The sequence below is a fragment of the Puma concolor genome, chromosome A2 (genome assembly GCF_028749965.1).
Source record: "Puma concolor isolate L17-30 chromosome A2, mPumCon1.1.hap2, whole genome shotgun sequence".
NCBI classification, from domain to species: Eukaryota; Metazoa; Chordata; class Mammalia; order Carnivora; family Felidae; genus Puma; species Puma concolor.
The window spans coordinates 59,255,225-59,282,287 of NC_141668.1; the positions used below are offsets into that span (position 1 = coordinate 59,255,225).

The 27,063-nt window shown below is 39.3% G+C and overlaps 1 protein-coding gene across 13 annotated transcripts in view; it reads right to left on the reverse strand.

The window, feature by feature from the left end:
* HDAC9 (histone deacetylase 9) overlaps window positions 1-23,744 on the reverse strand; it is a 708,604-nt gene extending 684,860 nt beyond the window's left edge. For 3 of the 13 annotated variants that reach the window (XM_086694824.1, XM_086694836.1, XM_086694799.1), the window contains exon 1: window positions 23,463-23,737. The gene's annotated coding sequence lies outside the window, so the exon portion shown is untranslated. Of the gene's footprint in view, window positions 1-23,462 lie in introns of all 13 variants that reach the window. The other 10 variants (XM_086694877.1, XM_086694833.1, XM_086694841.1 and 7 more) reach the window with 7 other exon arrangements.
* Window positions 23,745-27,063: the final 3,319 nt, after the last annotated feature.

Here is a 27,063-nt window from a genome sequence, read left to right on the forward strand (position 1 = left end):
AGGCAGTAGGACAATTTTATATGGTACATCCATATCCAGATAAACTAGACAAAAATAACATTAAGAGCATAGACAATAAGAGAATGTAGTAAAATAATTAGGAAGGATGAATTTTGAACATTTACTATACTGATTTTTAATAAAATGTCTTTAATTGTAATGATACATAATTCAGTTGACAGTAATGGCTATGTTTAACAACCAGCCTGCATCTTTGCTGAAAATTTAACAAGCTGGCTCTCACAAGTCAGTGTAAACCAGTTCCAGGTCACCAGTGCATGGAAATATGGCTTATACAATACGTACCTGCTCTTGCTAGAGCCAACACAGACTTTCCGTTACCAGTTCATGGGAGCTTTTGCACACCTGTCTTATTTGACCTCTCTGCCACATTCCCAACACTTTACACACACTGCCTTTCAACTACTTTCAACTTTCAACTTTCTTTCAACTACTCTGCCAAGGTTTTCCACATTCATCATAGAACTTTTTTCATTCACCATTCTCCTTAAACATTCATGTTATTCTAACCTCAGTCCCTTTTCCTGCTCATTTTGCAAACCCAGTCTAGGCAATGTCACTAATGGGTTTAGTTAAGCAACAATTTACCAATGACCTCAAATCTCTTTTAGCAGACCAGGCTGTTCTGCTAAGTACCAGAATGGATTGCACAATGCCGTATGAGTTAGGTCCCCTTCTTATTTATTTACTAATTAAGTAATGAGTTGGGTAATTATGTGTTTGTGTCTGTCTCTCCCACTAAGCTGTAAGCTTCACAGGCACCTGGAACATTGTGACTCTTTTCTTGCCATAGTCTCAGGGTCTAGCACATTATCTAGCACAGAGTAGCTACTCTGGGAATCATTAATGGTATACATTGAAATAAGCATTTCAAACTAAACAAGTACAAAACAGAGCTCAGTAAATGCCCCACAAAATGTGTTTCTCTCTTGACTCTCAATCATACCAAATGGTGCCAATATCTAACCCTGCCTCATCTGAAAGAATCCAAGACTACCCTTTCCCCTTATTTTTCTTATCCAGTCACTGACGACAATCTACCTTCTCATCACCTAAACAACTTGCAAAGCTTTTCCTTCTTCCTCACCATCACTCTTGCTAACTTAGCTTAGACTCATTCTTGCCTGGACCACTACAGTAGCCTCCTGAGCTCCCTGCCTCCTGTTTTCCCCTATTCCGACTCAAATTCATGGTACTACCAAAACAACCTCTTTACAAGGATGACTGTGGCCATCTCTGTTCAGTAGTCTGTCAGTGGTGTGCTACCAGCTAGAGAAGAAACTCCAAACTCCATCCCCTAGAACTTATAAAGCCCTTTGTGGTCAGGACCTCATCTGGTTTCCCAGTCTCACCACCTTCCACTTTCCTAGGAAGCATCTTCACTCTATTTGCATTTACATGGCTGTAGTTCCCCACCCTCTTTCACATCTCTGGGCCTCTATACTTTGACTTCTCTCAACCTGGAATATCCTCTCTCTGTTCTCCACTTGGTGGTCAAGGCTCATTGCATGCTCTTTTTTTTTTTGACCTCCAACAAAGACCCCTCCCACTCTATTTTCATAATGCTCTGACCCTTCTATGACTATATTTATCCCCTCCTATAATGATTACTTTTGAATATTTACTTCTCCCCAACTAGACTATGAACACTTGCCCAAAATTGACTATATTGACCACAGAGACAAGCACAGAGTAGGAATTCAGCACTCCTTGTAGGACTATGAAATGACAAGCCATTTATTCTGCAGAGAAAATACACAACTAAGTAGCTGTTGCCCCTTTTAAAACCATTCACCTTGAAAGTTAGCCACTTAGTTTAATGATGGTGGCATTACTCCAAGTATTTTTGGAAGTCGACTTTCAGAACTGTCTGGGGAATGTTCTTTAAATTATCTCAAGTGAGGCCAAAAAAACATCATTCTGAACAGATATGAGGCCTAGGAGGAATCACAGCACAAGTGATACAATTCTCTGTAGAAAACGAGGAATGAAATATGTACCAGATCACATAATGATTGATGTGGGGGGACTAATAAACTGGCTCAAAGGTATATCTACAGAGAAACTCTCAAAAAATATTTTGAGCAATATCTTAATAATATTTTGTCATATTAAACACATTTACAAGTCCTTAAGATGATTTCTCTGATAGAGCAATATTAATGTGGATGTATAGTTATTGGTAACTTGCTTGATCCACTATATGAAGCTCTTTCAATTAACATTTCCCAAAAAACATCCAATGTGAATAGGTATCTAATAGAAACTGGTGATTAAAGAAATTTAATACACAGTATTAAACAAGGTTAAAAGGGTTTATTTACTCACAGACTTTTCAGAGATATTAATATCTTAATATGACTCTCCATGACATCTATCTATGGTACACGGAGCTTATCAAATTCTTTTAACTTCATGATCTCTTCTTCTTGCAGATATTGTAGGATTAATGTTCCATATACTTTGAGAAATCTGTTGTATGGAAATAGGTGCATCTTTAGAAAATATGACTTGTAATCTGAAACTATACTGATACCAAAAGCTACAGATGAGGTTACTGAGAATATATTCTAACTGCCTTATATAATGTATCTCATTTATCTTTACAACAGTCTTGTAGTATAGATAGTACTAGGATCCCCAAATTATAATTAAGGACAGAAAGGTAGAGAAAACTTAAGTAACCAGTCATATACCACACAGCTAGTTAGAAAGGGAGACAAAATGTCACCCTGTCATGACCAACCCATGGGTCAAAAGCTTAACCTGGGCACTGAGTGGGTTCTGCACTGCCTCTTGGACTGAACACAAGCTCTCCTGGAATACACTGCCTCTTCCTCATTTCCCTATTTCCACATGGCTAATTCCTACCTATTACTTTAAGGTTCATTTTATCTATTTTCCCTGGGATGCCTTCACTGCCAACTGACTAAAAATAACCATCCCCATGGTACCTTATTCCTTTCATGGAACTTATAAATTTACTGGCTTATACAAACCGCACATAGAGACCAAACTCGCACAGCCTCAGAAAAAAAAGCTTTTGACCAGCTAACACATCCCAGACAAGAGAAAAGTTTATGGTCTAACCTCATTTTCATTGTTTTCTCAGGGTAAATTTGGGTAAATACCACAATAATAAATTTGAAATTCTGCTTTAAACATTTCAAAGTAGTTGCAGGAATATCATCCCATCTGTATCTCAACTTTTAAAGGAAGAAAACAAGTTATCTTTGTAAGTGGAAGAACCTGAGTTTTTAAAAAAGCTAAGTGGTTCAACATGCAAATCAGTCTATCCCAGAACAGTACTGCACACATAGTAGGTACTTAACCGATGGCTGGGTAAATGCTTGAGTAAGGCTAACTTAAATTCTGACACTTGTCACCCTTCAGCACTCCTTACACTCCAGTGCGCCACCTCCAGATGTAGCAGATACTGTTGATGCCTGCCCACATCCCGTGGCCATTACCACTCAAATGAATGCCCACAGACTTTCAACAGCCAACACTTCCATTTAGTCACCTGAGGGTTTTCTCCCCTCTCCACAGCAGGCTAGAAGCAGCCTCAACTAAGGAGTAACTGGTTCTGTGGTGTCTTGGATACACAACTCTAAGGGATGCTTTCTTGCAATTTCCCCCACCCCCAAATTAAGCTTCAGTTGCCCCAAATGGTAGCTGGCTTAATACACATCCTTTACTGACTGCCTTTCCTACCCCCATCCATGTATTCTTTGCATCCTAAAGAAACTACCTGCTCTCCAAACCTTTGTCTTAGAGTCGGATTCTGGGAAATGAAACAATGTAGGATAGGAAAGTATTTCTAGTTTTAAAAAACAAAGGTAAAGGGGCACCTGGGTGGCTCAGTCGGTTAAGTGTCCGACTTCGGCTCAGGTCATGATCTCACGGCTGGTGAATTCGATCCCCTCAACAGGCTCTGTGCTGACAGCTCAGAGCCTGGAGCCTGCTTCAGATTCTGTGTCTCCCTCTCTCCCTGCTACTCCCCAACTTGTGCTCTCTCTCTCTCTCTCTCAAAAATAAATAAACATTAAACATTTTTTAAACAAAGGTAAAAAAGTCAGGGATTACTTATAAATAATTTAGTATAATCACATTTTTCAAAGAGAAAACATTAACCAGCCGCTATTTGTCACTGCACAGTGAAAACAATCCAAACTGGGAGTTAATGTTAGTACATGAATTTTAAGTTATGAATTTTCTGACATGAAAAGGAAAGAAAGACTGCTTTGAAAAATACAGAAGACACTGTAAAAATCTGTTGGGCAAAGTGCCATTTTAATACCCACTTTAGGCCTTCCTAAAGGCCTAAAAATACCTTCCTGTTAGGCCTCTAACACCTTCCTCAGGTGCACAGGCTGAGAAAAGTAAAATTTCTCACATTGTATTAATCTATTCTTTTTGAAATAACTTTTTAAAGGCGGGGAAGAGGAGAGAAGAGAGAGGAGAGATCAGGTTGTTTTAATAAAGTCATCTGATTACACAGGATTTCTTAAATGGCCCCAGATCTCTGATTTTCAGTATAGCAAATATAAGCTCTCTCTCCCATATGCCTACGTTTGATGCCACTGAGTATGCTCATTCATTCGTTCAAAATTTGACAATGCTTTCTATGGAGACTTATGAGGATTTACTTGTAGAGATAGAAAAATGAAATACACATAGCTATCCCCAAGGAGTCCCCAATCCAGATAGTGAGACAGAAAAATGAACAGTTAGCATTCAGGATGACAATGGATGCTGAGGGTATTTGGGGGTCACAAAGGACATGCTCCTAATCCCCACAGGGTTGGAGGAATGGAGCGTGGAGTCAGCAAAACTGGATTAAGACTCTTATAAAATGTTTGCTTTAAAATATCGTTCCCCATACCTGGCCCACCATATTTTATTTAAAATAAAAAACTACAAAACATGAACTTACAAGCACAGTGAAGTTAAAGGAGCTTCTTTCTAGATTTTCTGGTTGCAAAATCTGGATAAGTGCAACAAAGTTAATGTCTTTTCATACTGTAGGGTGCTCCTCCTTGTTTCAGGAGGGTCTACCTAATCCTTGTAAGTAATCCAGCAACAGTGATGTATAGGAAGGAACTCCAGAGGATGTGAGATCTTCACTGAAACTTGAAGGAAAATCAGGAATTCTCTAGATGGGCTGAGAGAGAAAAGAGTGGACAGAATTCTTCTGGCAGAAATGTGTAAATGGATAAGACTGAGAGATAGCACGCAACTCTTCCAACAGTTAGTAGATTCGTAACCGACACAAGGGGGAAAGGGGCAGGTAGGGGTGTGGGAAGACGAAAGGACTGGGAAAAGAGACTGGAAAGATCAGCAAAAGTCATGTCTGTTATGGTCTCTGATTTATTTTTTGAGGTATAATTCACATACCATAAAATTTACCCTCTGAAACTGTACAATTGAATGATTTGTTTAGTATATTCACAGAGTTGTACAACCAACAGCCCTACCTAACTCTTCATCACCCTTCAAAAGAAACCCATATGCTTTTGCGGTCACAGGCCATTTCCCCTCCCCCTAGTCACTGACAACCACTACTCTATTCTTATCTCTGGATATTTCATTTAAGTGGAATTATACAAATGAGACCTTACAAAAGGCCTTATAAGTCAGGCTTCTTTCACTGAGCATACTGTTTTCATGTCTTATATATCAGTGTTTCATTCTTTTTTATGGCCCAGTAATATTCCTTTGTGTGCCTGTACCACATTTTGTTTATCTATTCACCAGCTGGTAGACATTTGGGTTGTTTCCACGTTTTGGCTATTATAAATGGATAAGAACATTCATGTACACATTTTGTCTAAAAACGTGGTTTTAATTCCCTCTATATGCCTGAGGGAAGTGGAACCGCTGGGTCATATGGTAACTCTATGTTTAATTTTTGAGGAACTGCCAGACTGTTTTCCAAAGTGGCTGCACCATTTTACGTACATACCAATGCTGGAGTCTGAAGTCATCCAGAAGTCAGGTGAGCCACTCAAAGTCTTGAGGCTGGTAATAGTTATACTAAAATTTTAATTTTAGAAAGGTCACTCTAGAAGCAGTGTGGAGAACAATTAAATAATTTGGATAAGAGGTATAAAAGTAATCTAGTTGCCTACTGCAAAGAAACCAGGTGAGACAACAAGATAGTCTAATTAGGATAATAATAGTAGAGATGGGGGAGGAAGTGAAATTGAAAAGGAAGAGGAAGGAAAGGGAAATCACATTTTTTTTTTCCTAGAGAGAGAGAGAGAGCACCTATGCAAGCATATGGGAGAGGCAGAAGGAGACAGAATCTTAAGTAGGCTCCATGCTCAGCACAGAGCCCAACATGGGGCTCAATCCCATAACCCCGGGATCAGATCCGAGCCAAAATCAAGAGTCAGACACTTAGCTGACTGAGCCACCCAGGCACCCCAGAAAGGAAAGTGCCTTTAAAAATTATTAATTTAGGGGCACCTGGGTGGCTCAGTCAGTTAAGTGTCCAACTTTAGCTAGGGTCGTGATCTCACAGTGCTGACAGTCAGCTCAGAGCCTGGAGCCCGCTTAGGATTCTGTGCCTCCATCTCTCTCGGCCCCTTCCCTGCTCCCTCTCCCTCACCCTCTCTCAAAAACAAGCATTATTTTTTTTTTAATTTAAAAATGATCAATTTAAAACAAATTACACATGAAGGTGAGTATCATAAACATAAATGCCTAAAAGATCAGGCAAGAAAGGAAAATAAATAAAATACAAGATATAAGCAATAGGGAATGGTAGAGACTATAACACAGAGGAAAGAACACATCTAATCAAAAAATAGCAGCTATAACTCAGCTCTAACAACCCCAATGCTATGGGAAATGTAGATGTAGTAGTATTGTCCAATCTCCTTGGTCAAGAAAAACCAAACTGGGTTTCATGTTAAATATCCAGATTTTCAAATATAGACAATTAATGCAATGTTTCTTTAAATTCTGTGATATCAATAAAACATGCCAATGGCTGCAGTTTGTGATCTCTCCAGCATGAAGCGAAAGGAACAGTGAGCCAAGAAGCAGAGTGTGTGCACAGGGCAGGGGTGGACTCAAGAAGATCCTACAAAGGAGACAGAGGAGAGAGCAGAAGCAGAGGAGGAAACTGTAATGGTGTGACATCACAGAGGCTCAGGGATAGATTCCAGAGAGGGGAGTAAGTAGTAAACAGTGTAAAATGCCAAGGGTGCCATTTCACACTAGCACTGAAAAGTGGACTTCAGGATTTGACAACTATGAAATACAAAATATTTTCAGGAAAATGAAAAAAAAGAATCTGATGACTGTGAGCAAGTATAAAGCTGAATAATTTAGCTTTCTCTCACTTCTCAAACCTTGTTTTCTCCAAAAGTCAGCATAGGAACTATGGGCCCCAAATTTTTGTTTACGTTTCTCAAAGAGCCATCATTACTTATGTGGTCCTCTTCAGCTGATAGATACTGGACTAGTTCAATTTTTTTAATCATGTCCAAAGAACAAGTTTTAATCTCTGTGATGCATGATCACTTGCTCTCTTAAGCTTGCACTTATAAAAATTCACTACCGACCTGTCTTATAAACAGACAAACAAAAAAAAAAAATTGGGAGAACAGTGTAAATAACTTTGCCTGTGTGTGACAGAGACGCAAAATAACAGTGGCTTAGATGAGAGAAATTTCTTCCTCATTCACATAAAGCTTCAAGCTGGTTTGGCAGCTCTGCCTCAAGAAGTCATCGTCACTGTCCCAGGCTTTTTAAAAACAATCCTGTTGCTCCTCTATCCTTAGGACGCTGGCCTCTTAAGGAGGTCTCAGAGAGTACACCACCATATCCACATTCCAGCAAGTTAGAAGGGAAGAGAGAGCCCATGCCTGTGCTTTAATGGCCCATCTGGAAGTCACTCAAATCTCTTCTGCTTGTTTTCTACAGCCAGAATTTTGCCACATGGCACAATTCCTAGCTGCAAGGGAGGCTGAGAAGTATCATCTTTATTCTGTGGGGTCTGATCCCAGCAAAACTTCAGAGGCTCTGGGTTTGAGGACAATGGAGAAAGGAGATACTGGGAGATAATTAGGAGTCTCCACCACAGAGTGGTATTTAATTTTCAAAATTCTGTTCTTAAAATTCTAGAAATAATTTATATTTTGGTTCAATTTTACAAGAGAATATAAATCTAGCCTAACCTTTATGCTTAAATACTGGAAACAGAGCAATGTAACATTGCCACAATTTTGGATTCATCGTGCTGGTATTTATGACAGTGCTGAAGAAAGTTAAAGTTAATTTTAATTTGTTCTTACAAAATTATTTTCCTAAGAATTCTAAAGCAACTCTAGTCTTCCTGCCATGCTTAACAACTAGCTTTCAAAAGACTACATTAAAACTCAAACTATAAAATACAAAAATCATTGACATATTCCTACAGCATATGGAACTATACCACCTCAAAGATTCTTTTAAATTAACACAGTCAATTGTGCCCTTACTGCCAGAAAATGCTTAAAGTAACAACATGCATGTACCAAAGCAAGATGTGCTCCTGAATTTTGTCATTCTATTCTCATATAAGTTCACAGTGCTATATTTTATCACTTAAATACTAGAGAAAACCAAAAATAAAATAGTTCAACAGCACATAGTTCACTACTTACTTGATATGTGAACATTCTAGAGGCCTACCCATGAACTACAGAATCTCCTAAATAAATATAAAAAGGAACTCCATAAAAAGTGATACAATTTAAAAGACAGCAATTTTTTAGCTGTTTTATGGTCATTCACATCCTATAAATTCAAGAATATATTATACACAAAGCTACCTGACTTTAATCCTTCTTAAAAAACAAGCTAATAGGATATACCACTTCCTTATAGTAGCATGTTTTATCCACTTAAAAATATGTAAATTATGTTTAACTAATTTAAATTCTTAATTTATGACTGGCTTGCCTTAAGAAGAATTTTGAATGGCTAGGGCAATGATTAAAATCATCAAGCATAATATGGGACATAACTGACCATTAAAACTTAATTTTTAAAATTAAAAATTCAGTATGAAATATTCATTATAGAAAGTTTGGGGGTGCCTGGGTGGCTCAGTCAGTTAAGCGTCCGACTTTGGCTCAGGTCATGATCCCGCGGTCCGTGGGTTCGAGCCCCACATTGGGCTCTGTGCTGACAGCTCAGAGCCTGGAGCCTGTTTCAGATTCTGTGTCTCCCTCTTTCTCTGACCCTCCCCTGTTCATGCTCTCTCTCTCTCTCTCTCTGTCTCAAAAATAAATAAATGTTAAAAAAAAATTAAAACACAAAAGTTTGGAAACTACTGAAAAATAAAAAGAATGTCCAATAAACTGCACTAAAGTGAGTATTACATACTTAAATCATCTCCAAAGTTATCCTGACCAAAAAGATTTTACATGGAAGAGAAAAATGAATGGAGGACACACACTTCTAATCAAGACAGAGCAACAGGGATGGGAAATGTACTCTGCTTATAAAAATGAAAGTGCTGTACAAAATATATGGAACAGCAATTTTCAAGACACTGGATACCAGGCAATAATCCTTGAGAAATGGGAAACATAAGGCAAACCCTAAGAAATGGGAAAACTGATGACATGAGTACTATGCCTATTTCAGCTTCTAGATAATAGCTCAGGGAAGAAAAATCAAGACAGCCCAGCACAGCTCCTGAACTGAAGAGATGTATTTGAGAATCTACGGAGATCAGAGAAGCTAGAAATCTCCAAACAGAGTTCCAGAGCAATGAGAGCTAAATAGAGATATCTCCAAAGATTTGCAGATAACCCTCAGGTATTCCGCAAAGTACTGATCAGCACAATATATAAGGGAAACAACACAAGGCCAGGGAAAGAACCACAGGAAAGGACTACAGGGAATAGTACCTAGTACTCACTCAAGGCTGGGAATTGTGCCTGTTCCCACCAACCAGCCTGGAAAACCTTCTAATTCATGGGGTTTAGGGTAAACCTGAACAAAATCTGAAAGAATCAAACTGTTTCCGTAACTATCTGCATCCCATTAAAAAAAATACTTAAGATTTATAGGGATATAAAAATATCCCACACTCTACAAGGTAAAATTCACAATGTCTGTTATCCACCAAAAAATAACCAGGCATTCAAAGAAGTAGGAAAATATAACCCATAACAAGTAGAAAAATCAACCCAATAAAACTGGTCAGGTACTGAAAAGATGCTAGAATTCACAAGCAAGTTCATTTAATTGGTTATTATAAATCTATTCCATATGTTCAAAAAAGTTAGAAATAGTGACGAATATTTTTAAAACACCCAAATTAAACTTCAAGAGATGAAAACTACAATGTGTGTGATAAACAACAACAATAACAACAACAACAATATTAAATGTGGTTACTGGCAGTGAATCTGAAGACACAATAAAAACTATCCAAAATGAAACAGAGGGAAAAAAAGAATAAAAGAAGATAAACAGACCACCAGTGATCCTAATATACATGTATCTGGAGTTCCTGAAAGACGATAGAAGACAAAAGAAACCAAACAAATTTGTAAGAAAAGAGTGATGACATTCTTTTCAGATGTGATAGAAATCATAAACCCATAGGTCCAAGAAGCTGCATGAACCCAAACCACAAAAAAAAAAAAAAAAAAAAAAATGAAGAAAACTATACCAAGACACACCATAATCAAGTTTTTCAAAACCAGTGAAAAGGGAATATGTTTAAGGATGTGTTACATAGAAAAAGAAACAAAATGAAGGACGACAGCAGATTTCTCCTAAGAAACAATGCAAGAAGGAAAACAGTGGAGCAACATCTTTAAAGTTGAGAAAAAGAAAAAAAAATACTATCAATCTAGAATTCTATATCAAAAAAAAAATCTTATAAAATGAAGGCCAAAAAAAAAAAAAAGATGCTTTCCTATATACAAAAGCTAAGAGAATTCCTCACTAGCAGCCCTATGCCACATGAAATGTTAAAGGAAGCCCTCCAGGCAGAAAGATGATACCAGATGGAAACTGTATGGAAAGCATGAAAGGAAATGAAGGAATGAAAGGAATGAAGAGCACTTAAAATGGCAACGACATGAGGAAATACAAAAGATTTGGTTTTATTATGTAAATATCTTTAAAAGAAAAATAGAACAGGATATGAAATAAAAATCTAATGAGTTTTCAACAGTTACTTGAAAACTATAAATTCCCCCAAGAATATTTCAGATCTGCTATTCTAGAGAAATTAAAACTGTAGCCCTTATTCTAAAAACCCACTCCATTTGGCTTACATTTTCCTCATTTGGCCTGAGCAGTCTTAGCATTATATTTTTGAATACACAAGTTGAATTTATTACCTTTGTTTTAATAAAGAAAGAGTAGTAAGGAACTCCAAAAGTATGCTCTTAGTAAACAAGTTAGCTCACACAGTTTGGCAATGGCTTTGCTGATATTTATAAATAAAAGCAAATAACTATTGTTTTACTACAGTGTGAAACTCATCAAATGTTTACTTTAATGCAGGTAACTTCAAAAATTGAGTCAAACAGATAAGTAGATTAAAAATATATTTAGGGGCGCCTGGGTGGCTCAGTCAGTTAGGTGTCCAACTCTTGATTTTAGCCCAGGTCATGTTCTCAAAATAAATAATAAACGTTATATTTATTTATTTATTTATAGTACAATTCACAAAACTTGGATTCACTATTTGATCATTGTTATTATCATCATAATTGTATAAGATGGTGTGAACCTAATGCATGATACACATCATTAAGTATTTTTAGGGAAACGTTTATCAGCAAGGTTGGGACAGAAGATAAAAAGCAGTGCTAGCATCTCACCATTAAGAGGCGGATGAAAGCAATCAAGAGACTAAAGCATAATCAGCAATTCCTGAGTGCGAAATTCTATATATTGCTACTGAGTTTTCTCCTATCCTGTGAAATCTATTCAAAAGCATAACCACAGGTTCTCTCAATGAGTAGCCCTGCACTGGAATGAAAGTGAAAATAAAGAAATAAAACAAGATGTATCTCTTGGGTAAAGAGGAAAAAGTAGGTTCCAAGATGAAAATTTAGAATTGACAAAACCACCTTGGAAAAGGGGTTAACTCAGCCATAAAGTATAGTTCACAGGCACTTGAGTGAATAACCCTGAAAAGCAATTCTGATGCATATTCAAATTTGGGAACTGCTAAGCTAGACTAAAAGAATGAACAAAGGCAAGTCTCCACACCTAAGTATGTGTGTTCAAATTCTGCCATATAAAACAACTATTAAATATCCAGCAGGAGAGAATGAATGGAAAATTTTAAAGTATTTCTTTAAACTCTGCCAACAGAGTTTATTTCAATTTATTTGAATATTTAATTTCTACACCATTATATATTACTAGATTCAGCATTCTCTAAAGAATTAAATGAGACAATATATGTGAACATACCCAATACTGAAGTTCAATAACTATATGATGGATTTTAATCAAAGTCTTCTCTTGAAGTGCCACAAGTTGCATAAAAAACCTTGGCCACTTAGAGCAATTCCTACCTTTCTAAATGGAAAATCCTGTTGTGTTGATTTCATGCCCCTGATACCAGCTTTGAAACGTGTTATGTTGGGATTACATCTTACATAAGGATTGGGTTATCATATGTTTAAGTGTGTATGATGCTACTTCATTCTTCTTCTCTACCAGAAAGGATAAAATGATAAGAAAAGCAAAAACGTTAATAGAAGAAAAGCAATTCAGACATTTTTAATAATGCAGTACCTTTAAAATCAGAATATCAGCAGACATTAATACATCAAAGACAGGGTATTATAAACACCATCTTATACAATGACGATGATAATAACGATGAACAAATACTGAATCCAAGTTTAAATGGTTTATTAGGAGAGACAAGGAAACCTGGGCCATTAGAAAAGAAAGTATATGTAAAGCTTATCTGGTAAACTGGTCAGTGTCAGGCCTCTAAACTAATAAGGAAATGATGAACACCTAAATCAGATGGTGGGATGACACACAATGTCATCAGTCCTTTGGGAAAAGAATGAAACCAATTTGATGGAATATACTGCCCTGTGTATAAAGTAATAGAGCATTAATTAATTAGTTAATTAATATAACTCATTTACCCAATAACAACAATCTCCAGTAACAACATCCAATTACAACCAAAAAATGTAGTGTTGGTGATGTGGGCAAATGAGTTTGAGAATGGAGGCTGCCTGAGCTGCCTGCCAACCACATGGCATTATTTTATAATTAAAATTAATAAAAGTAAATTCAGGCTCTCAGCCTGACTTAACTACAGTTCATGTGCTCAAAGGTCACACATGCCTAGTGACTATGATAACTGGAGAACAAGAGATACAGAATATTTCCATCACCACTGAAAATTCTATTAGACAACACTGATCTATAAAAGTGTTAAAATTGCCTTGTATATGAAACATGTGATCTAAAAGAAGACAGGCACATACACACACACACACACACACACACACACACACACACACACACGTCAATAACACATCCACTCTTTCTTTCAGAACATTTACTGATCATTTCTCATGTAAAAGTTGCTGTGCCAGGCATTTGGAGTCTACAGATTAAAACAAAGTAGTCCCTGCCCTCAATGGGGAGTTCACAGTGCCCTAGGAAATAACAACATATAAACAGTTGGTCAAACTGATTATAAGCAAATACTTCTTAGGCACCAACTGAGAAACGCATTTAGCGCTGAGGAATAAAACAAAAAACAGGGACGGCTGGGTGGCTCAGTTGGTTGAGTGTCTGACTCTTGACTTCAGTTCAGGTCATGATTTCATGGTTCATGACTTTCATTGGGCTCTATGCTGGCACTGTGGAGCCTGCGTGGGATTCTCTCCCTCTCCCTCTCTGCCCCTCTCCTGTTCTCTCTTTCTCTCTCAAAATAAATAAACTTAAAAAAAAAAGTAAGCATATTCTCTCTGCCTTCACAGAGTTTACAATCTAGTTAATAATACAACACAGAGTAAGATGTATAATATTTTAAGTGACAATATTTGCAATCTATGTACTTCAAACTGAAATCCATGAGTTTGATGTGGAATTCTGCTTTTGCATTTTGGGACACCAGGACAATGATCTAAAAGTGTAAAATAAATATGAATATATTCTAATTAATTTCTGAATAAATATCTTAAAATGAAATAACCACCATGGAATTTTCATGCTATTGGTGTTCTCAATCATGCAGGTACTAGGTGAAGACAAATAGCATACAGTTTGTTAAATAAATAAAATCTGATAAGAAAAAAAGATGAGGATTAATTGAGTCATTATAGAACACGTGGTCAAGGGATCCAAAAGTACCTGCACTACAGTGGTTAAAATCATCATCGTGTTTGAAGGCGACACAGCATGCTATCTCTGGGGAGTTTCTACACAATCTGTTCACCATTCCTACAATCTTTGGATATGGCTCACACATTTGATTTAGATTTCAAAAATTTTACAATGCTGATCACATTTTTAAGAGAACAAAAAGGGATTATAGAGTACTCAGGTGATACTTCATTAAAACTGATTTGAAGATTATTCACTTGGAGAGTTTTGTTCATATATGAAGTCTGATTACCCTGAACCAGCAAACAAAGCCTTGAAGTTACTATTGTGGATTTTCTTTTTTAATTCATTTTTTTCAAAGGATACTTTCTGCATGTATATTAATATAAAACACAGAAATGGATTAAATAAGAACAGGATCTGAGGCTACATCTTTATGTTCTTAAATGCAACACTGGCAACGTTAACTTCAGCAATACATCACTTGTCACAAGTCAATCCAGCTCTTCTTAATTTCATCGGTCTGTTGTGGACATTTAATGTTGGCTTGTTGGTTTTCATTTTATAATTTGTGAAATCTACAAGTAAAGATGTTTGTACTTTATGTTCCTACATAGTTACATAAAATGTTTAATAAGAATAACTTAGGTTCATACTGTAGAGACCAGTAGCCTCAGCTAAAATCAGACTGTTCTTCCGCATCGTGTTTTATTTAGAAGGGTGTTCATCATGAAGCCAGACCGCCTCTTCCTTTCTTTCCAAATAGGTATGAGAGGCTATAGGTCTCTAGTGGGCCACCGACGAATTGCAAAGAGACCACAAAAACTACGTAAGTCATACATTAGGTATATCACTATATCTCAGAAGTATAAAAATGCTATTCTGGGCAATAAAACGCAAATTCCTTTAATGGCTTTACTCATACAGTAGCCTTTCTTATTATGGGTTTTTAAAATCAATTAACGCTAAAATTAACTTTAAGTCTGTGTAAACCACTGCCAGAGCCCTAAATTACTCTAAGAATTCAGAGAAGAACGAGATCATTGTCAGCTGCAGTAAGCATCACAACAGGGGAGGAAAAGAAGTTGGGATCAGGTGGAAAGGAGCACAGAGAAGGTGCACCTCCTAATGGGCACACTTTCCAAATAAAACCCCAGAGGAGTAAAGCGCTGATTGTGGCTAAGAGATAAGCTACTGATAGTTCTGGAGGTGGCAGGTTCAGAAAATGCATGGAGAATCCTTGGCTGAAAGAAACTTGTGCTATTTAGTACTCCTTCAATTGAAAGAGACAGAAACTCAATTTATGTATAACTTCTTGCTCACACGACATAAAACCACAAAAACAGTAGTAGAATGGCCTCAAGAATGACTCGATGCTGGAACTGAAACATTGTTATTGTTTATTCCCTACAACCTTCTTACCCCCTCCACATATACACATTCACATCTTGACTTTTCTTTACATGTCAGGCTGGTTGTTCATTACGTAAAACCTAAGCCACTTTCTAGTTCTAAGTTTAGGGCTTATATCCTTAAAGCCATACAGCAAGGAGTGGCAACAATTAAAAATGAAAAGGTAATAAATAGAGGCTAGGTCCAGACTATGAGAGAATCTGCACGCCATGCTAAGGTTTTTCAGCTTTTAGAGTCAAATCTGGCCAAGGCTACGTTAGAACATCTAAATCCTATATGAAAAAATAAGTGTACTTCAAAGTTTCCTGAGCTATAACTTGCTGGGGATTAGTTTCTTGTACTCGACCCTAATAAGCCATAGGTATGCACCTGATAGAATACAATCCAATCAGAAAGCTGCTTTAGGGTATTCAGTTTAAAGTGTTTACATTCTGACTTGAATACCCAGGGAAATCTTAAAGTCTTCCTCATACCATGCTGGGATGGAGGGTACAACTCTGTAAAATTAGCAGAATACAGATGAGTCCCATACTGAGCTTGTATTTTGCAGTAGAACAGCAAGGGGATCTGAGCAAATGATTCCGATCAATGGAACTAGATCCATTTAAAGAAGAGATTTAAGTACATAAAACAGAAGTAAAAAAAAGCAGAATATCTATGAATAGAATTCAGAGGCACCACAGAGTAGAAAGGGGGACTGAGTAACAGAAGAACAAAGGAGGAATGTCTCAATAGACTTTTCAAGTAGATCAAAACAGTTGCATCTACTGAAAAAGCTACAGAAAGAACCCTATGGTCAAAGAGGCAATGAAAATTCATAATGTTTCCTAATTGAATTTAATAGAAATCTACATATAGGAGAAAAAGGAGACACAGAGCTTTATATTTCTGCCAAAATGATAAGTAGAAATAAAAATATACAGCCTCCACTCCACATTCTTACTTTTAGATGGAAGACAGACCTATAATCTGTACTTCCTGCTGGGAAAAAAGAAGGCATGATACAGCACACTCGCTCACTCCTCTGTTTAACCCTCATACTCCAGTATCCAGTTCTCACAAGATGAACGAAGGAACCCAAGAGCAATTATAGTGCTGACATTCACTTCAGTGGGAAAAACAAGCTTTCCCTTGGAAGCCTCACTTACTGCTTGTGAGTACAGGATGTATAAGACCATGGGCTGTGAAATCAGAACTAGATTCAACTGGTCCCTCCCATATCTGAATGACCCTTAGCAATGTATTTAACCTTTCAAAGTCTCCATTTCCTTGGGAGGGAAGTGGAGGTGGCAGAACTAGGAAAATTGGAACTCAGTGGCCAGAGATGAGATACAGATTGGATAAAATCATTCCTGCAAAGTGACTGAAACACAAGCTGTACTCAATAGACCTCCATGCCCCTACACAATACCTGATATTCACTGGGCCCCAATTGTACAATGGATCTGAAACGGTCTCTGGCTCTGTTCTCTCCTGAAAAAGAAGGGGAGGGCAAGCTGCAGACCTCCAAATCACATACTGGCTCCAGGCACTGAGGAGTGGCAGTAGTCCTTCTCTTTCATATGTAAATATATTAAGGGCTAATGAAGTCAATTCCTAGACTAACATGCCTCCTAGGGATTCATCTTTTTAAAGTCTTCTACTCCTTTGTTACCACCATTCCTAAATGGAACCTCATTACCCCCATTCTCCCAAATCCTATTAAGAGTTTTCTTTCTAAGGAGCTGCAGGACTCCCAGCTACTCTCCAGTTAAACCCCATCTCCAGTCGGTCATCATGCCTCTCCTGGTCAAAACCTTTGACATTTCATTAAGTAATCATTTGCTCACATTTTTTATCCTTCTTTCCAGCAGTAGACACTTGTCATCCTTTTGGGCCATGAGCAACCAAACCACATTGGTATATATGAAGAATGCTCTGTCTTATGACACAAAGCCCATCTTCTATTATAGAAGCTGGTGTGCCAACAGTGTCCGCAATAATATCTCACAGAATCGGTTCTGCAGACAGATTTTGAGCACTGTTTTTGACTGAGTGGCGTCTAAGCAAGGTCTGCTGACTATTCCAAAGATTCAATGGGCAGGGCGCCTGGGTGGTTCAGTTAGTCACAAGTCCAACACTTGGTTTCAGCTCAGGGCACGATCTCGCAGTTCGTGGGTATGAGCCCCACATCCAGCTCCACCCTGGCAGTGTGGGGCCTACTGGGGATCCTCTCTCCCTCATTCTCTCTCTGCACCTCTCCTGCTCTCCCTCTCAAAATAAATAAACTTTGAAATATACAAAATAAAAAAAAGATTCACTGATTAATCCTAAATGACCTCTAGTGAGTCATGCCACTGTATCATCCCCTCCCCTTAAGTGTGGGTAGAACATATGACTTGCTTCTATTCAACAAAATATGGCAAAGATGAGTGATGTCATTCCCTTGATTAGATGATGTTTTGTGACAAAAATGATGTCATGTCACTCCCATATGTTATAAAAGATTGTCTTATCACACTGAAGCAACAACTCTTCCTTGCTGGCTTTGAAAAGTAGGCTGCCATGTTGTAAGACTACCTATGAGAGAGTCACATGACAAAGAACAGCAGGCTGCCTCTAAGAGCTGTGAGTGGCCCCGGACAACCAGCAGGAAAATAGAGACTTCAGTCCTACAACCACAGGAGATGAATTCTTCCAACAATCTAGGAAAGCTGGAAGCAGACCTGATCCTAGGTGAACCTCTCACTGGACTGCAGGCTTAACCAACACCTGGTGAGATCCCTGCACACAGGATGCAATTGGGCCATGAACAGCAATGAAACTGAGATAATAAACATTTGCTGTTTCAAGCTGCTTAATTTGTGGCAACGTGTCCAAAGCAACAGAAAACAGAGTCGATATCTTGTAATACATTTATTTAATTCTTAAATTAACTAAAGTTAGTTTCAGTGACTTGCTGCTAAATATCTTGAGTGATATTTGAGTGAACCAAATTTTATCCTTCCTTCACTGGCCAAGTCAAATTCCACTCATCACAGTTCCATGCAAACTAGACTACTCCACACTAATCTCCTTATCATATATTCTGTAGAAATGGGAAGAAAGTACCATTTCCAGCAATCCCAACTCTTCTCAATCTCACCAGCAGCATGCTATACTCTCCCTAGTTAGCAAAGAATATTAAATATGGGTTGCTTTCCTCTCTTTGAGGTTCTAAACAGAATAACCTATAGTAAATGGCAAACCACACTTGAATAATTTTTTTTTCCAAATTTCACACTTAAAACATTTTGATGAACTCCTAGAAACCAAACATTTAGGGAAAGACAGTAAATAAATAAACCTAATGAAGTAGAGAGTTCCTGATACCCTCTCCTCATTAGAAAATGCTGGGGTGCCTGGGTGGCTCAGTTGGCTGAGCATATGACTTCAGCTTAGGTCATGATTTCACATCTCGTGAGTCCGTGCCCCACGTCAGGCTCTGTGCTGACAGCTTGGAGCCTGGAGCCTACTTCAGATTCTGTGTCTCCCTCTCTCTGCCCCTCCCCTGCTCGTTTTCTCTCTCTTTCTCTCTCTCTCTCTCTCTTTCCCTCTCTATCTCTCAAAAATAAACAATTAAAACAATTTTTTTAAATAAATAAAATGCCTGAAAGTATTTTCGTAAATACACGAAGCTTGCCAAACATTACATATTGCTTTTGTCTATGAAATTATAATGCTTTCTTCTGTATCCTGGATAATGTATTCCACTTTTTAATCTAACAATATAATATCATAAGTCTTGGCTGTTACAAATCATGTGGGCAATTAGCCTGAAAAAGTCTAGTGAGATTTGAAGAAGAGGGAATTTGGAAAAATGAAAAAAAAAATGTCATGAGTACCTTCTCCACAGAAGAACAAGTTGCTATCCTTTTTTTTTTTTGTTTTTTGTTTTTGTTTTTAAATCTGATTTAGCTAGATACGAAGAGAAACTGTCTACATGAACAGAAACAACCAGATAATTGCATAAACTCTCTGTTCACTTTGATTTCGTAAGTTCAGCCAAAGAAGCAGAGCTAATAAGAGAAGACAGGTGTCCTAACACCCAGAAAAACATGATCTCTAATCGATACTGGCTGGCTCTGGAGTGGACGGTCCATTACTGTCCCCTGTCAATATTCTATCTTTTCAAAAATCACATCCTGATTCTCTCATCAGTGAGCCTGATGATCTTCAAGCCTGATGACCATACTGATAAAATTCAAAGCAGCTTTGACCATTAAAACAGGATGGTATATAATTGATAAGGCCAGGCCAGTGGGGACAGAGAAAAGTGTGGCACATGAAAGGATGGTATATAATTGATAAGGCCAGGCCAATGGGGACAGAGAAAAGCGTGGCACATGGACTGACTGCAGGAATGAATAACCCTCAGAGGTGTGTGTTTGTTTTAGCATTAACTACTGGGGTTGCGGTTCTCCCCCATCAGTAGACAACAGTAAGGCTCATTCCCTTATGACTATACTGATAGATATAAAATCTGATCAGCATATCTACAAAGCTAAGCACTTTGAAATCCAGGAATGTATAAATTTATGAAAATATCATTTAACATGGCCATGGGAGCAGCATGCTATTGTGAACAGAACACAGGAAATACAGATGTCACCCTCAGCCTCACAGTAATTCACTACTGTGTGACTTTGGATCTAACAGTGTACCTGCTACCTTCTTCTGAAAATGAGAACAGTATGTCTTCCTACCTGCCTCTCAAATGTTTTGAAGAATATCTTAGAAAGGTAAGCATCATAATAATAAGATAGGAAACAATTGTACATTTCTGCGGATGTATGCAGTAAAAATTAAGTATGACATCTTTATTGAAAGGAAAGGACTTCAAACAATAAAAGTCCCTGCCAATTTAAACATTAATATAATTACATTCTAAAACAAAAAACCCATTGAAGCAAAAATAAAAAGCCACATTTGAACGTAATAAAAAATGTCCATAACTACAATATTTCACTAATGAGAAGGTACAGATGCTACATACAGAAGGATTTTATGATGTCCATATGTTTCTCAACTGAGTCTCCTTGTTAGCTATTTCTCCATATCTCTATTTAAGAATAACCTACACCTTCCCCACTGAGCAGGTGTAAATTGCAGTATAATATGTTGTAATATTTAAACAAATTCAAGATAGAAGCAATTCTAATGAAAAGAAATGACAGCTATACAACCCTAAAACATCCTTAGATGTTGATATTAATACAAATCCGAACTATGTGTATCACTAGAACTAGTTAATTAGACAATTTATATGGTTAGTTGGCTTTATCATTTAAAATTCCTAAAAACCCAAATATTGTCTAAATATACCCCAAATACATATAATAAGTAATTATTTATATTCGTGGCAGTAACTTCATAAAGCTACTGTCTACCATATTAATGGGCACCGTAATGGTCATGAAACACTCAATCATAAAAGCCTGTTACAGTGTACAAAATTACCTGTTTAATTTCAGAAGGGCCATCTTTATTTTTAAAGGATGTCAGTTTAATATGCCAAACTCTTTCTAGCCAGAGTGTTTGGTCTGACTTCCCAATGAAGGCGGGCCCAACAGGCTGAATTACAGAGAGAAACAGGAAGACTGAGGTTTAAGAAAAAAAAAAAAAAAGAAAAAGAAAGAAAGAAAAAAAATAATTCCTTCCTAACCATAAACTGGTACTTAATTTAAAATACTTAATTCCTTCTGCACAATCCTATGTCCTATGTGCACCTATGTCCGTTCTGAATGGAGACGTTCAATTCAGGAAGAGAGATGGGAAAGCATCTCTCTCTCTAGCTGGTAGCTTAATATCAAAGGTCAGACTCAAGATTCCAACTCTACTTGCACCTGTTTGTGACCGAAACATCTATGAAAACATTCACTCTTTCCCCACATGGAAAATGACATATTCCAAGAAAATGCTCTCTTCTTGAGATGTGCCCCACTCAAACAAAATGGATGAAAATAAATTACAAAAAAAGTTTTAAAACTAACTAAATTATTTGTCCTCCTGGAAATACAATATTCTTATTAAGTAGCTTAAATGCAAATGCTTTCCAGAAGGCACATCAGTGATTTGGTATTTGGGTAATTAAATTCGTGCAAACTGGAACAGTGGTTTAAAAGGAAAAGGAGAACTAATTACTTGTGGCAAAAAGCAAATATATTAAACAAGTTTTCAATCACAATAATTTCCATAATAAACATTCAAAGTACCAAAGAGTAGTTCAAAAGATATCTTTTCCAAGCATGATATTTTAATTGTCCTCATTTACTAACTGCAACTTATTCTGTGCTGTTATTAATTACAGGATTTAAAAGATTTGCAGCACATCAGAAAATAACATCCAGACCTTTTCAAATGTCAAATTGTTTTCTTTGCAAATAATTTAATTTTTTTCTTTAATATGACTTCTCTATGTAGTTACTCCCTTATCCTAGCTTTCAAGGATGCTTGCAAGATTTGAAAACATGGACTGTACTTTAAATACCTTTAATTCCTAAATCCTACCCTTTACGAGAAATCTCAACAAGCCAAGATTATTTAGTTGTATGAGCATTGTTATCCTTTGGGGAGAATAATACTCACTCTTCACATCCTTTTCCAGTTGAAGTTCAACTTTTTAAGCCCTTCTTACCTCACTCCCACATTTTGCGCACACACACACACACACACACACACACACAGGCACAATATGTGTGTAATGGCACATATGTAGATAGCCCATTTCTCATAGATTTCAAAATGTTATGGTTACTTAACCTAAAAGTTCCTTTTAGGAGATAATATACACCTCCTGGCAGGGAAAACAAACTGGAGAGATCTTCCTGAAACTAGAGCGTGGGAGACTCACTAGAGAATTTCCAATTCCATACCACCTGAACCGCGTCCTCAGCTCCCGGCTGCAGGCCACCTCTCCTGACTACCGCGCCTCGGATCTGGAGAGCAGCTCAGTGCCCCTCGATCACAACAGGAACGCACAGGCCTGACACCTCTCACTGCGGATAAGTGGGAGATGGCTTCAAAGCCAAACGCTGCCCGCTAGGCACTCAGGGAACGCCCCCCCACCCGCCCTCCCCCGTCGCCTCGTCTCCTTCCTATCCCTACCGTGACACCCTCCAGGCATTTAATTAACCAGTTTACCTTAGTGAGTTTACGATTCATCAATCTTCTTCTACTAGCCATCCCCCAGGCTCCGGAACTTTTCTTAAAGCCCAGAATTCTGGTGTGTAGTCATGGAACTGAAGTCCCCCCCCCCCCACGAAACATCAAAGGTACCCCCACTAAGTATTGCTCCTTTCAAGCAACACGTTGGCTGTACAAAACTTTTCATTCATAACTCGGCTCCAGCATAAACTGGGTGTGTGCGTTGGGGGAGGAAAGGGGGGGTGTCATGTCACCGACCCCTCGCCTGGGCTTGAGTAGCCAATGTCTTTTTGCCCAGCAGAAAAAAAGATCACCTGGCGCTGAACTTACGACAAAGGTTCCCGTCAACCCACCACAGCCTCAGGGTTTCGAGGTGCAAGGCAAGCTGTGCCGGGGTCTGGACTGGGATGCTGTTAACCTGGGGAATCCGAGCCGGCAATACAGCGGTAAATCCGGGGGACGCTTGGCCCCCAATTCCCAGGGCTTCCCCCGGCACCAGCCGGGGACCGGGCTGTGGTGCCACTCACCTCCGCCCGCTCCTGCTGAGGCTGTCGCGCCCTCCTTCGCCCCACGTCGGCGACCCCCTAACTTCTCCCCCTTCTCCAAACAGCCATCTTTCGCGGAGAAGAGAATGGCGAGGCAGAAGCGAAGGGGGGATTGAAAGTTGACTCGGGGACCGCCGCTGCTCCGCCAGCAGGCACTTACCGGCCGCGACAGGCGCCTGAGGAGGAGACCGCCGCGAGGGTGGCGGGCGCGGCGGGGCCGGCTCGGTGCGCGCTGCGCGATGTGCGGGACGCGCCGCCGCCGCGGCCGCCGCGCGGGGGGCGGGGGGAGCTCGGGAGGGCGGTGCGCGCGGCAGCGAGCTGCGAGCTGCGAGCTGAGCGGGTGGAGGCGCGCGGAGGATTTACTAAAAATAGCAACTCTTTGGGAGGAGGGGGGGCGGAGGTGGGAGGGAGACGGAGAGGCCAGGCCCCGAGCCCCTGCGCGGCCGAGGCTGGGCGGGGCCCGGTGGGAAGGGAGGCAGGGCCGGCGGCGGGACCGCGGGCCCAGGCGCTGGAGACCCGCAGGCCCGGGACCCGCGAGCCGGGGCGGGGGAACAAGGAGTGCGGGAAAACCTGGGCGCGCGGCCGAGGCGCGGGGAAGGACGCGCGGGAGGCAGCAGGACCCAGAGAGCCGCCTAGGGCGGCGTGGAGGACCAGCGATTCCTCCCCTGGGAAGGACCAGGTGCCTGAGAAGACTTGGGTTTCCGAAGCGATACACGCCCACGCGAGGCGCAAGGTGACGGTCTGGCGACCCGCGCTCCTCCCGCAGGGCCCTTAGGCTGCCCGGGGCCGTGACCCAGGACGGTGCGGGAAGGAGCCAGGCAGCCGCCGTGCCCGCCCCAGCTCGGGGAGCCGCGGCCGCTCAGGTGCGCGCCACGCAGACCCCGCGGGTCCACGTCTCTGCCACTTCTTTTTGAGAGAAGGGAGCGTTTTGGGGCGGTACCTGGAGCGTCCCCACAGACGCTTGCAGCTTAGAGAATCATTCAAGGAAATTTTAAGAGAAAACGCTACATTTGGGAGGGGGGGGGGAGGTTAAAAACGAATGGGAAATGGGAGGAAATAATGGTGATTGCTATTGGAAACATGATTTAGTTTGTGGCGTTTTAAGGCTGAACAGAGAGCACCATCTGTTCTCAGACCAACCCTGAGGGTAGGGAGGCAGAGTTAGTAGGTCCGAGAAGTGACAAGGTGATCCCCTTCAGTGGTTAATATTTTTACTTTGCAGAGCTGGGTTGTCTTTTTTTTTTTTTTTTTTTTTTTTTTTCCTGCTATAACTTCGTCTATTCTGGTATCACACCTATAGAATCCTTTATATATGGAGTAGAAACCTGAAGGATGTTTTCAAAAATTGTAGTCCTACACATACTTATCTAATGCGAACATTTAATCTTTCAGAGGCTAATATTGTAGTGTATATAAAGTGACTCTCAAACGAATCAAAGCTAGTGTCTCTGCATGTACATTTCTGTTTTCCTCTAAGTCAGCTAAAACGCTACTGGCTCATAGATTAAACGGATGTAAAGAACAAGAGACACTTAACCTAGTGCCCTCCTTTTCAGAGAAGAGAACAGAGATCCAGAGGCGTGATGTGATTTGGCCAAGGTCTCAGTTAGTGGCCAGTGGCTGGGTTTAGTTTAAATTCTAGTATTAAAATTGAACTGTCAATGCAAAAAGACCCGGATAACTCAGAGAAACCAGTACGGTGTCTAATTTAAAATAGTTCAGCCTTGGGGCACCTGGATGGCTGAGTCAGTAGAGCATCTGACTCTTGATTTGACTGAGGTCATGATCCCAGTGTCGGTCGTGGGATGGAGTCCCACCCTGGGGTTCTGGGCTGAAGGTGGAACCTGCTTAATATTCTCTCTCTCTCTCTCTCTCTCTCTCTCTCTCTCTCTGCCCCACTCCCCTACTCGCTCTCTCGCTCTGTCTCTCTAAAACAAAATTTTGAAGAAGTGAGAAAATATTATCTTTAAAAAATAAAATAGTTCAGCATTTATAGTAGAATGAAGGCATGTTGTGGTTAGATTTAAACCTCACTTTGCTCTAATGAGGAATTCATAGTACAAGGGTGGTCAGCTAGGTTTAAATAAAAAAAGCCACTATCCTAAGGCTGCTAGTGCTAACAGCTTGCTCAACTTTCTGTCTACACTAGGGATGTGTGCATCAACAGGATGAATCTTGATAATAGGATCTCATTAGTGAAATGGGTTGTGTTGACTGTTGACTAAAAATATATTTCAGAGAAACTTCTTATTCACATATGGACTACGCATAAGCAGGTATAAACATCTAGTGACCTTTAACCTTTACTTTCCAAGATAGAGTCCTTTCTGAAATGGTCTAGTGTCCAGACTTTTTTTTTTTTTTTTTTTGGATGATGATTGTGTTTGGCTACTACTGACTCAAAGGAAAGCAATTATCCCTGTCTTGTCTCTCAAGAAAACCTTTCACATAAAGTGTTGAAACACACACACACAAGATACCTTTTGAAGCACAAAAAAAAAGACAAATGTGCTGGGATTTCACTAGATGTTTGTGTAATAAAGGTATGTATGGCAGAATTTGAACCAAAACTCATTTTTGCCTTTTAGGGAGTTGGCACAGGGCATAGCTGACATTCACCATCTCTATTTATTTTTACCACATCTAAGTCATTTGACAACAGGGAGCTGAATTGCTCATCATTCTCTTAGATATTTCCATGATAACTTTAAGCAAGGCATTTGCTAGGTGCTACTGGAGATTCCAATATTTTAAGATAACGTTTTGTAAGAAAGGTTATAGTTTCTTTTAGAAGTCCTGATGGGACTCCCACAGCTTTCTGTTCAAACCTAGCCTTCATGATGCAGTATTACATTGTTTTTTTTTTTTTTTCTGGTTTTAGGCTCTCCTCAACACAGAGGACAGATAACTTTATTCATGTTTTTGTAGGTTTTTTAAGACTATTTTTTAGGGGCGCCTGGGTGGCTCAGACGGTTAAGGATCTGATCAGGTCACGATCTCGCGGTATGTGAGTTCGAGCCCCGTGTCGCGCTCTGTGCTGACTGCTCGGAGCCTGGAGCCTGTTTCCGATTCTGTGTCTCCCTCGCTCTCTGCCCCTCCCCCGTTCATGCTCTGTCTCTCTCTGTCTCAAAAATAAATAAACGTTAAAAAAAAAATTTTTTTAAAAAGACTATTTTTTAGAGCAGTTTTAGATTTATAGAGTAATTGAGAAGCTCTATGAAGTTTCCATATATCCCCCCACATACACACATAATTTCCCATTATTAACATCTTACATTAGTATTGTACATTTGTTACATATGGTGAATTAATATTGAGACATCATTAACTGTGGAGTCCATAATTTTTCACATTTCCTTAGTTTTTACCTAATGTCTTTTTTCTGTCTCAGGATCCCATGTAGGGATCCCACATTGTCTTTAGCAGTTATGTCTCCTTAGGCTGTTCTTTGCTGTGATAGTTTCTCAGACTTCCCTTGTCTGTTGTGACCATGACAATTTGGAGCAGTGATGATGAGCTCTATTGCAGGATGGCCCTCTAGTAGAATTTGTCTGATGTTTTTCTCATGTTAAGACTTGCATTA